The sequence below is a fragment of the Protopterus annectens genome, chromosome 15.part0 (assembly GCF_019279795.1).
Source record: "Protopterus annectens isolate FY-2018-M chromosome 15.part0, PAN1.0, whole genome shotgun sequence".
NCBI classification, from domain to species: Eukaryota; Metazoa; Chordata; order Ceratodontiformes; family Protopteridae; genus Protopterus; species Protopterus annectens.
In genome coordinates, this window is record NC_056749.1 from 763044770 (window position 1) to 763057641 (window position 12872).

A 12872-nucleotide genomic window follows, 5' to 3' on the forward strand; every position below is an offset into this window, starting at 1 on the left:
TTGACAGTATTCCATTTAATGACAAAGGAGGTGATTTAAAAGTTTTACTTGAGATGAGGGAGTGCATCTGGCAGTTGAGGCTGGATGCATCTAGACCTCCAGGCACATATCTCAGTCTCTAGCATTTTAAAGTACACATCTACATTTGTTTGAAGAATGCTATGCATCATAATATTATATTATTATTTTTTATTTATTTTTTTACTACTTTTATACAAACATGTTTATATATAGATTTTTTAAAATGTTTGTGTTTTAAGTTGAATAATATTTTTCTAGTTATAAGTAACTGTGCTTTCCAACAAGCATAGGAGTGATGTTTTACTGTGACTTTAATTTATAAATTGCTTTTTGGTTGGGGCTGGTTGCCTAGAGGGGTGTGTCTGTAACTAATAGCCTTAAATGCAACAAAAATGAAGGGCTCTTTTACTCTGATGATGCCTAACTATGTATGCGGGTGAAAGCGCTAAGTTATCTATTTATATGTATAGAATTATTATGTGTTATTTCGCTCTTTTGGTCTATTAAAGTTTGCAGTGTCTGGGGAGCTGAGCTGGTTTATTATTTACAAGTTTCTGGTGTTACATTGTGTCAGCTAAAATATTTTTTAGTCTGTATTGCCCTGAAAGTATTTGGGTAAGTTAGGTTGGTTTTATGCCTGATAATATAAGTTAATGAGTGATCACTTAGATCATCTGTGAGGGTCCCTACTTTGTATGTTTGATGAGGATTATTAGTGAGAATCCAATATAAGGTACTTTCTTTGTTATTGGGTTTATTAATCCTGGTTGGAGAGGTAATAGTTTGAGAGAAGCCATATAGGTTAATATGGGTGGTGGGGTGTTTAATATTACAGGACTTCCAGTTGATATTAAAGTCTCCAAGGACTATAGTTTCTTGTGGGAGATTTATAGAAAGCCAGTTAAGGATATTTCCAAGGGTATTAATGTTATTACCAGGAGGAAGGTAGATACAGATGATATATATGGATTTACATGTATTAAGCTGAATCTTATAAATAAGGATTTTGGCATTATTGTCTAGAGGTGGTTTAAGGTCTGCAGAGGTAACTTGAAGCTGTGTTTTGTAAAGGATTGTTACCCCCCCCTCCCTTTTTGGCTGTTCGTGTCTAGTATCAGGATATTATAACCAGGTGGAATGACTTCATTATCTTTAATTGCAGGTTTTAGCCATATCTCTGTTAGATATAGGATGTCAAATAAGTGGACATCTAGGAGGGCGTGGAGATGGGCAACTTTGTTGTTAATGCTACGTATGTTGAGATGTGCTATACAGAGTGAGTTTGAAGGTCTGGTAGGGGTTTGTATACTAATGAGCTTAGGGTTATTTTGTTCAGTGGTAGGAGTAATGTTAGGGCCAGGGTCTGGATGAATGTCCCTATCTAGTAAGGAGTGGAGGTATATTCTACTTATAGGGTTTTGAAGCTTACAATAATAGTAGAGTGATTTCTTAGTATTAGATTGATGTACCTGATGTGGGCCAGTCTATGATAGCTGGGTCTGGATGTAATGTTTATGTGGTTTTGGGAGATAGCTAGTAGTGGTGTGGCAGTAAATGTGGAGCAGTATTGAAATTTTGTACATATTGGCTGTTCGTAGGAGGCTATCAGATAGACTATAGTTAGAGGAGGTAAGAGTGAAGCCAAGAGTAATTGTTTTGTGTGTATTGGGATAGATAATAGAGGCATTATAATAGTTTAGTTTAAGGAACAATGAGGGAGGTAAGGAAGTTTCGAACAGGTGGGGTCATCTAACAAGGAGGGTTGGGAGTGTTAATGAGGTGGAACTTCAGATTGGAGCAGATGCAATGGGGGTGTGGTTTAGAGGAATACATGTAGGAGCACTGGGGGTTGGTTGGAATTGGGGGCAGGGTAGGGGAGCGGAGTGAGCCCGTAGGGCAAACAGAGTGGGTAGAGACAAGTGAGTGAAACAGCTCAGGTGAAGAATTAGTGGAATGCTGACTGGTAAAGGTAAGTTCAAGTGTAGGTAAGTATAGACTGATAAGAAGTAGAGTGGAAGTGTTCAGAGGTGGATAGTGGGTGTTAACAGAAAAGCAGCAGGATGTAGTAGAAGTATACTATAGGATAGTGGGATAGACAAATGAAAGGGACTGGATAAGGCTGCCACGTAGTGGTCAGGGAAATGTATTACAGCAGTAGTACTTTCTGGGGGAGGCTGGTCTAGGACTAAATAAGAGGATCTGTTCAGCTAAAGGAGGTAGCAATAAAGGAACTAAGGGTTGGAACTTGACTACAGGATACAGAGGGGGTATGTCTGCTGGCTATCCAGGCTGGGAAGCTTGCAATTACAAACATGAAGAATTAAACATACTAAATGTTAGCTTTACAGCCAGTATTAGGAGAACACGTACTTTCTGTCTTCTTTTCTTGGGAGAGCTCAGTGATAAGATTACAGGGCTATGAAACAGCTGGTAATTTGGGAAGGGTCATAGTTTCCAGGCAGTCAGAATTCTTAACTCCTAGTGGAGGGTAGGCAGGCTGGAGAGCTGAGAACAGCTAGGGAACAAGACATAAAAGCAGTGGAGAGAAAAAAGAAACAAAAATCCTTATTAAGTTAGTACAGGCAATATGACTAAGCATGTTCATAAATTACAGCATTTATATGATATATAGATAGATAGATATAGATATACACACACACACACACACACACACACACACACACACACACACACACACACACATCAAATGGTAAAAAAGTCACACAGACAAACCATTCGTTATAAAAAGCAAACATGACCCAGCCAAGCTAGATTCTTCACTGTGTAATACCTTGAACCTCCTATAGTGGAGGCTCATATAATACATGCAAATGAGCTCTTTATGACCTACCAGTGTTTCCGATACATGGCTTCTGAATGCACAGATCACCACAAAAAATAGGTACTTGACCTATAGGACTGAGTATTCGTTCCAAGGATATGTACATACACATTCATAAGGTTGATTGCTGGCTGTGTTATCCAGTTTGTATATCATAAGTACTATAAGATGTTTGTTGTTTGATTTATTATGCATTAGCCTGGTGGTGATTACAAGAGCTCTGCACATCTTACTCCTAGGTGCCCTGACTCCCAGGGTTTCAGCACCCATAGGACCCAAAATGGCCAGAAAATGGGGAGAAGAGGCTGCAGTTGATGCTTAGTTGATGCTTAGTGAGTGACCATGGGGTGCCCCCCCTTTTTAAGCCAGTCGGCTGTTGTGTTGGAAGGCTGAGTGAGCAGTAAGATATGCTGCAGGGTAATTATGGTGTGGTAAAATACCAGGCACTGTGGTGGGACATGTCATAGGTTCATAGGTTCATAGGTTGGTACTAGGCTATCAGCCCTAGGGCCTATACAAGCCTAGCCATAACAATTCCCTGGCTATTTCTTCCCACATTATTTACTTTCCTGGACTCCTGTCTAGCAGGGCGACTGTCATCAGGGGAAGTGGGCAAGAGACATCACACGTGGCCCAGGGCTGTCAGGTTAGTAGGAAAAAAACACCTATTGGTTTGGCAATGTTTATGAATGAAGTTTAAAACTTGTTTCAGTACTTTGGTGACAATTTAGGCTTTGTGATGATGTTATTAATAAATTGTTTACATCTGATTGTATGTGTGGAGAGTGCTATCAGGAGGACAGGCTTAGGACAGATATATTTTGCACCCAAATTTTTTGCCATGAGCCCCATTTCAGGGGACGTGTTACTGCTAGGAAGGGTATATAAAACTCAGGATTTGTAACATCCTATGCCATTTTAGCAGAAACACCACTGATCCACCCTTTTCTACCTTCCATCAATTATCTGAGAAAGGGGCAGTCATGGGGTGGTCTTCTCCCCTTTTATTCCCCACCCTCCCTTCCTGGGCCATTTGGGGTGGGGTTTTGCTGGAAGAGTGAGACAGTAATACTATGCACTGCACAATAATTTGGGTTTGGTGCACCACTAGGTTCTATGGTTGGCTAAGACTGTTGGGAGGGGGTCACTAAGACATACCACACAGCCCAGAGCTGACTTGGTGGTGGTAAAAACAGTCATTAGTTTGGCAATGTTTATGAAAGAAATTAGAACCTGTTTCAGTACATTGGTAACAATTTACATTTTATGATGATGTTATTAACAAATGGGTTGCCTATCTGTTGAGTGCGTTATTGGGGAGTGGGCTTGGGATAACTAATTTACTGGCAACCTAAGTGGAACCATGTGATGCTTCTTAGTCAAAAATTACTCTTCTTTAACAATAAACCTTAGTGTGTAATAAAGCAGTTATTATTGCCTCATTTACGGCATTCCCTATGACATAATAAGCCATCCAAAAATGAGTCGGGGTTCAGTGAATTTTTCCAGTGTAGAGAACCATAACTTAAAAATCTTTGGCCCTACAAAGCTACTGAATTATAATAACATTTCCCTGGTCATAGCAATTAGAAAAAAAATAACACTGCAGTGCACTGCAAGCTTGCATAATACAATGATATATAGTTGTAACATACCACATTTAAAAGAAATACAATAAAAGTCAGTCAATTAGCCAACCTACTTCAGACTTTTTATATGACTCGAAAGTGCATAAAAGTAAAACTAAAGTCAACATGTAAACAGCTAATAACAGCACATGAGACAAAGTTAAGGCAGGTGAAGATTAATCAGAATGAGATACGTGTAAATTGAGAGACACCCAATTTAACAACAGAACATGGATGGAATGAGAACAGCTATGATGAAAAAAAATGTAATGCAGGTCTGTCTTCATAAGGAAAATAAACATGTGGATGTTAAGCTACAGACAACCTTTATTTTAAGTACAAGTCTCATTACTCTACCACACAACTTTACAAGAATTATCAAGAATCAGACAGGTAACCATTTGAGATGTCAGGGCCCACGTAATGTGAACACCGAATGGCTGAAAAAAATGGACTTCTATATAATTCCAAGATGGTCATTTCTTTGAATATTCCCTTTTCTCTGAGGTATGTCAGTCTTTGAGTTGGTATATAAATATATATATATATATATATATATATATATATATATATATATATATATATAAATATATATATATATGTTTGGCTGGGGGGAAGGTTAAAGGAGAAAAGCAATATTTAATATTCTCTCTTTTCTTGCATTTCTGTCTTTTTTCAGGTGTGTTAGCACTAACAAGTCCCACCAACTTAATAATTAGCAAGCAGACAACCAAGTTAAAGAGAATGTCGCAGCCTGCTGTGATAAATAATACAAAAATAGTGTTCACTTCAATGACTGAACTGCATCTTCAAAACTATGAAAGAATAACTGACCTTAAATGATAAAATCAACATAAAATCAAAATGTGCTGTTAATGAACTTAGCAGTTCTGTTCAAATCAATACAATAACCAGAGCAGCAAATCTTCCTTCAAGATGAATCTAATCATTAAAAAACTTTGTCTCTGCTCTGCACATTATAAGGAACTGCTGCAGTACTCTGCTTCAGAAATTCATTGTTAATTATCACAGAATCAATTTATGTTCAAGCTACTGCAAGAAATATCATAAGGAAAATTTGTGCTGCTGTTTAATCTGTATAGAGAAGGGAAGTAAACACAGCTAGTAAAAGCTATATAACATCAAAGTACATTGTTAATATACTCACACATTAGTTATTCATGAAGAAAACTGCAGAAACGGCAATATTTGTGTCTTCAGAAAGAACAGTAAGAGTCCATCAGCACAACTGTTTTTTTTTTCTCAAGATAACATAAATAACAGAATCACTGAGTATCTAATATATGGTGATTGGCAATGCCTGGCATTACAATTTGCATGTCTTTATACATACTGATTGTCTTTGCATCACTAATTTGTTTGCTGTTCTGTGCAATACCTAAAGATGCTATCCTACATCTAAGTTATCCTGCCAATATGATTTTATAAAAAATAAAGAAAACCAAGAGACTTTCTCACTAAAGGTTGTTGCTCCAAGTCAGAATAATGAAGAAAAAATAATAAAAGCAAACAATCAACAGACTGGTGTAAAAACCTTTTAATAAAACAACAAAGAAACGATGAGCGGTTTTGAGTCTAAGCCCTTCTGTGTGTGTTCATGTGTGTGCGCGTGCATGAAAGCGGAAGTGTGTTTATTTTGAGGGACAGAGAGTGAGATCAAGCAGTGGCAGCAGCAGTTAAGATGTATGCATGCTCAAGGAATCTGGATAACGCCTAAAATAATGGGGTGAAAAGGCTCAAAAATAAGAACATTATAAATATTGCTCTTATAAAATTAGAAAGTTTCTAGAATAACATGATTTGTGTTAGCATGCACTTTTGCAATTTGGTCATGTGATTATTGACACTATTTAAACTGTGTATATGTGAATTAGATTGGATAAAGTTACACTAAGAAGGAATGAAGGTAGTGGACGTGGTTTTGGAGTGTGGCAGAATGTTCCTGGCTCCTTGTTCATTTTAAAAGTATGTCTGTGATATTCACCATCTGATAAATTAATAAGTGTTACTGTAACAAAACTGAGCATGTTTATCATTGGCAGTTTGGTTTACTTATATGATTTAAGAAAAGATGTCTATGTGTATTCAAGCAATCCCATACTTAGGATGCCTTTACCAATTTCATAGGGTGCAGAAAATGATTCATACTGCAACAACAAGTGTCCATGAGCCTCACAAGTTACCTGTTTGTACTGCTTGGCAGAAAACACAAGGAAGAGCTCATCACAGACTACTAAAGTGCAGAGCTGAGCAGAAAAGCAAGGGGGAGCTAGCAAAAATTTCTTGCCACAGAAATGCAGGGGACACATATTAACCCAGTGCATTGCTATGTTAGATATGAAATATGCAACTTCCCTTCTGTAGAAAAGAAGTTGTTTCTGTAACAGTGCTAATGTGATAAAAACTTCTAGCTGTTGAGCAGTCCTGGCCTGATAAATATGCAGCTTTCTCACTTATGATAGAACTCATTTTCTCCTCAGAATGACTGCCTAGTCCCTACAAAACCATTCAAAGGATTGTCGAAGGTAGCTGTATTCCATGTACCACTGAATAGAAAACTGGTATAAATCCATTAACATATGGTACACTGTGGTAGCTTCAAAGTCCATGGTTGTATACCTTGACTCATCCGAAGGTCCTTTCACTTTTTATTCTGCATTGTTACATTGTACGTGACTAGCATAATTGTTACTCAAAAGCTGTGACTTACTCACATGTTAATTGCAGATTACATTTTATACCAGGATGTGTTCTATTTCACAAATCTCTATATTTGGAAAATCCATACAATGTAGATAAAGAAATAACTAATTCTGAGTGGGGCAGCGGTCACTACTTTTGTTTGTACAGGCAGCAGAACTAGACTATATGGGGCTTTTTTAGTAACAATGTAGCTAACATAATGATGAAATAGCAGCATGCAAATACAAAAAACAATTAAGGAAAGTCATAAAGTCACACAATGAGTATTAGCCTACATTAGCAATGAAAGGAGTGAATTTCCTATAATCCAAGCTGTGCCTTGCAGTGTCCTTTGTACAAGATATCAGTTACCATCTCTGGGAGCTGATAAGTAAGTTCCTTTAAATTAACGAGATCCATGAACAAAAGAAAAAGTCATTCTTTCTTTCTATGCAGTACACAAGTATACTTAGTATGAGTTCCATTGGGAGGAAACTGCGAAGAATGACTAATCTTTGAGAACAGCCAACTTACTATTTTGGTTGTAATAGTACAAACAGTGCACTGCAAGGCAACAGCATGATAAATAGGTATAAATACAGGCATGCGTTGCTGATATACTGAGAGATTTGGAAATACCATGAAAAAGATATAGGACCAAGGTTTGCTCAAGGTGTAGACATGGCGTGATACTCATAGTAACCATGTCAAGTTCAGAATCTGATGTACCAAGGTGTTGCAACATGCAAGAATAGTAGCACAGCAGTGGCCTGTCACCATGGCTGACTGTAAATGTTAATGAAGTATTCTGGTGAAGCAGCCTATGTGAATGTGTTATATGTTCTCCCCCCACCAATATCCATGATAAGGTATTTACACAGCCATGTGTTTCAGTGAATCTCTTGGCAGCTTAAGGTACATTGGACACCAATGTTGATGAATGCAGCCAAAAGTTGTGTTCACCCATTGCTTTAGACATGCTGTGGAGTTTAGCAAACAGGTGGTATTGGGGGTTTGCACATGTGAATATGAATGGGGCTGCATGTGTGTGAGTGAATGTGTACCTGAGACTTTGCAGTGATGGGGGGGTGTTTTAGTAAGAGGTAGAATAGGTTTGTGGGTATGTCTGTATATGTGTATGCATGAGTGAGTGTGTCCATGACTACAATGGATGAGGCTGTTTTGTGTCTGTGTTTATGTGCGTGTGTGTGCTTGTGCATATGTGTGTGTGTGTGTGTGTGTGTGTGTGTGTGTGTGTGTGTGTGTGTGTGTGTGTGTGTGTGTGTGTGTGTGTGTGTGTGTGTGAGAGTGTGGTGGGGGGCTGTCATACCCCCACGCTCCCCTAATCTAATGAGAAAATCTTGCAACATTGCTGGGAGAAACATAGACCCCCAGGGATAAGTCTTTATAGTGTGTCTTAAAGGCACTTAAAACAATAAAAGCAGGGGTTTGCAACATGAAGGACATGGACAAGGGAAACACTAGACACTAGGAGAACTCTATAATGCACGCCATAATGGCATTCAAAAAGATTCTGCCTTTACTACCTCGTCCTGAGGAAATTATACTTCTATACCATCATTGGACACCAGGATTCTGTAAAGTATTAGTTTAGTCTTTTAGAAAAAAAATATGTAAAGTAGAAGGGGAAAGGTTTGTAACCCTGCACACTTCATGCAGAAAACATCAGCATTATCCCAGTACACTAACTTATTAGGTAGTTGGCAAGGAATTATTTTATATGAAAAGAAATATGAAGTGCTAATTATTCAATGGCCACATCAGTTAGTAAGTTACAACAGATCAACAGGTCTAGCATCAAAATGCACTTTACAACACTAAGGATTATCAAAGCCTAATATCTGGAATCACTGATCGATTATAAGGAACAGTGATTTATGTAGAGAGGAACAAAAACAAAAGAAAAGACTTTGAATGTGCTCTACTAACTCTTATCAGTGTGTGTGTGTGTGTGTGTGTGTGTGTGTGTGTGTGTGTGTGTGTGTGTGTGTGTGTGTGTGTGTGTGTGTGTGTGTGTGTGTGTGTGTGAGACAGACAGAGTGAATGAGGGTGGTGCCTGTGCAAACAAGATGCATGGTCAGCAGTGTTAGCTAATGCAGAAACATGCTGCTTTTCACTCATGGTAGTTAAAGGAATTCAGAGATATAGGTTCATTGGTTCATAGGTTGGTACTGGGCTATCTGCCCGAAGGCATATATTAGCCCAGCCACGTTGTGCGGTATTCACCACCCCTTTAGTAGTTCCCTAGACCCTTGTACTAGCAGCTAGTACCCTTGGCCCCTATCTAGTAGTGCAGTTGGTGTGATCCCTGGTGTGAACTTTCTGTTACCCATCCACTCATCAAAGTTCTTCTTGAAGAGTGATAGTGAGTGGCTCTGTCTTATGTAGATCGGGACCCTGTTCCATAGTAAGGGAAGTCTCTGCGAAGGGAATCTATCCCTCCAGCATGTTCTATTCATTGTTGTGTTGAGGCTTATATCCCTAGAGCATGTAGCTCGAGTAGATTTGGTTTTGCTAAGATGGAGCATGTTCAACAATTCTGGGTTGGACATGGCTCTGTACATTAGACAGAGATCGCCTCTGAGAAAGCGGTATGCAACAGAGAACAGTCTTAGCTTTTTCAATCGTGCTGCATAGAGCAACTGTTTGAGGCCAGTAATCCTCTTGGTTAGGTACCTTTGTGGTCTCTCCAGCTGCTGGAGATGTCTAGCCAGGTACATTCCAATTGGTGCATTGTACTCAATAATGGGTCTGATGAGGGATGAGTAGAGGGGCACCATTACATCTTTAGATCTTGATGCGAACCCTTTTGTGATCAGATGGGTCACATAGAAGGATTTTCTAACCACTTTGGCAACACTGTTATCAAAGGAAAGCTGACTATCTACTTGGGTCCCTAGATCCCTTATTTCTTCTTCAGATTTCAGGGAATTACCTCCTATGTTGTAGTTTGCGGGTGCTCTGTTTTTTCCAAAGGGGATTACTACGCATTTTTTTGCATTTAACTTGAGACCATTTAGGCCCTTCTGGAGGATCTCCATGTCGGCCGGAGACTATTATAGCACCCAGTTTGCAGTCGTTCATAAACTTAGTCAGCCACAGCCCTTCCATGCTTGCCTGTACTTCTGAGAAGTATATGCCAAATAGGAGGGGCCCCAGGACAGAGCCCTTAGGTACACCACTCGTTACTGGTCTGGATTCGGACATAGATCCCGCTACTCTTACTTTATGGGATCTGTCAGAGAGCCAGTTTGCGATCCATCTTGTGACGTAAGGGTTTATGCCCAGGCTGGTGAGCTTATCAATAATACCTGAATGGGGAATGGTGTCAAATGCTTTAGCAAGGTCAAGGTAAGCTGTGTGTACCTCCTTTCCCTTATCTATAGCCTGAGTAACTGTCTCAAAGAAATCCACCAGGTTCAGGAGGCATGATCTGCCCTTGATGAAGCTGAACTGTGTGGGGTCCAGTGACTGGAGGTTCCCAATCTCTCCATTTATGAGTTCCATAATGATTTGCTCCATAGCCTTACAGATCAGACTGGTCAGGCTTATTGCTCGGTAGTTCCCAGGGTCAGTTGTGGCCCCACCCTTGTGTAGCGGGACCACCATTGCCGTGCGCCATTCTATGGGCACATATCCTGTGGAGAGGCTGAGACTTAACAGGGTAAATGGAAATTAACCAGTAATGAGGCCTTTCCTCATTGCAGCAAGAGTGTCAGTGAATCTCATGTTTGCACATTGTGTTAACAGCACCTTGTTGGTCGCAGCTCTTACCACCAGTTGTAGAATTCTTTCTGAATCCATGGGAAATTCTATAAGTTTTGAGAAATTAGCCATTTACATAAATTGTACTTATTTCTCTTTGACCAGAAGACTGGTCTCATGAAGATAATAGCAAATATTACAGCCACTGCATGCACTGTTGAAAGAGATAGAAATAGATTGTCATTTTTGGCATGAATCTGCACATCACCTTAACATTTGTTAACCAGGTAAATGAGATTGTTGACAGATCCTTTTCATCCACAAATTGGACAACAAAAACAAGAATGAGTACTATCTATCAACTTATTTATGTATAGCGATATCTGCATCAATAAATAAATGTATTTATTTCTATCTATGTATCTAATTCTTTGTGTGAGTGTGTGTGTGTGTGTGTGTGTGTGTGTGTGTGTGTTACATATATATATATATATATATATATATATATATATATATATATATGTGTGTGTGTGTGTATAGACACACACACATAACCCCCCCCCCCCACACACACACACACACACAAACATACACACACATTATACACTCTGTTGAATCTGCAGTTCATCAGCAAGTGAACAGCTTAGGATTTTCATCAAGAATTTTCATGATCAATTGTTTAGGATGTCAAAAGAAGGAAGACTGCATATGTTCTGGTAAGGTAAATGTGGGTGTGTACATAAATCAAACTTTTCATTGTTAGGAGGTGGGAGTGTGTGTGTGTGTGTGTGTGTGTGTGTGTGTGTGTGTGTGTGTGTGTGTGTGTGTGTGTGTGTGTGTGTGTGCATGAGTGTTAGAGTAAAGGCTAGGTAAGGTAATTAAGTGTTGTGCATGATTGCTGCTCTATGTGATATGAGTTTGAGTATATTGTTGGGTTTAGGAGCAGGACAGCATTAGCATTAATTCACATTAGTAAGGTAGTTCTTACAATTGCATGACCCTCCCTCTATTTGTTTCAGGACTTTAGAAAGTATTTCATCTATTTAATCTGAATAGCTGGGTTAAGGTCCCTGATACCATGCTATTGGTATACTTAGCAGCTCTCAGACTGAGTACAAAAACATCAGTTTCCCTCCATGTACATGTATGAGAGTTGTCTGTTTTCCTTTTCTGTTGACATTTTCCGTTGACAATCTGCCTTATTTTGTAAAGTACTTTGTTTTGTTTATTATAAAACTTCATTCATTTTATCTATCACCTTAAGAGGTCATTGCATATTTTACAGAGAGGCACCTCGTATTCATTCAGTCAAGCCTACAGCACCTTTTTGTATACTTCCAATTAACACCCATAGCTCCTTCGGGCATGCAGACAGTTTTGGGGTCTGCCTTCTTTAACTAAGTGACTTACCAGCTAATAAACAGGCAGCATTAGAAAGGACAACACAGAATTAACAAAACTTTCACTAAGATTGCTAACCTCAGTTGCCCCCCAGTAGAGAAATTAATCTGTTTTGCCACTTACTATTCATATTTTTATGCAATGTACATCTGTTCATAACCAAGAGACCTGCATGTTATTGGGAGCATGGTGTAAAGGTTCATGGTGGGAGAAAGGAAGATACATTGTCAATGTCCAGTTGTCACACTACAGGTGAGATATTGATACTTGTTTGTTAGTAATTATTTAAATAAGCAACATTTCCATATGTACTTAATACATAAAAGACAGGTGACTTACTTTTCATTAAGTCCTTATAAATTTTAAGAGATTGTTTTTATTGTTCTCTATATCAAATACAGTGGATTGTTTGGGAGCTTTTAATATAAACAAAATACTAGACCTTAGAGGAATACATTTAATCTTTTGGCATCACATAATGCAGGTTATCTTCTTGCAAGACATTGTTTAGAGAATAATAATTGGTTGATTATACGCTCTTCTAAGAATAT

At 38.8% G+C, this 12872-nt stretch overlaps 1 protein-coding gene across 1 annotated transcript in view; it reads left to right on the plus strand.

Annotated features, from left to right (window-relative positions):
* Positions 1–12872, plus strand: part of LOC122790049 (gamma-aminobutyric acid receptor subunit alpha-3-like) — a 1812576-nt gene that overhangs the window by 1499834 nt on the left and 299870 nt on the right. The window lies entirely within an intron of this gene.